Here is a 363-nt window from a genome sequence, read left to right as displayed (position 1 = left end):
GGTAGCTGTTTTCTGTGGTCACACCAGGCCCCACCTCCAAGAGAAATGCTCCCAGGACTTACCCTCCCACACCCCAGTGTGAGTCCACCAAGAGTTGGTAAGATCTGAGCACTCTTAACTGTCCCTTTCTTTTCTTCCTTCTCTCTCTCTCTCTCTTTCTTTCTTTCAATGTTTTATTTATTTCTGAGAGAGAAAGAGGCAGTGTGAGCAGGGGAGGGTCAGAGAGAGAGGGAGACACAGAATCAGAAGCAGGCTCCAGGCTCTGAGCTGTCAGCACAGAGCCTGACGCGGGGCTCGAACCCACGAGCTATGAGATCATGACCTGAGCCGAAGTCGGACGCTTAACCGACTAAGCCACCCAGG

This window comes from Crocuta crocuta, unplaced genomic scaffold (assembly GCF_008692635.1).
Source record: "Crocuta crocuta isolate KB4526 unplaced genomic scaffold, BGI_CrCroc_1.0 scaffold29, whole genome shotgun sequence".
In the NCBI taxonomy this organism is placed as follows: domain Eukaryota; kingdom Metazoa; phylum Chordata; class Mammalia; order Carnivora; family Hyaenidae; genus Crocuta; species Crocuta crocuta.
The sequence above is the reverse complement of the archived record's forward strand: the minus strand, read 5'-3'. Positions refer to the sequence as shown.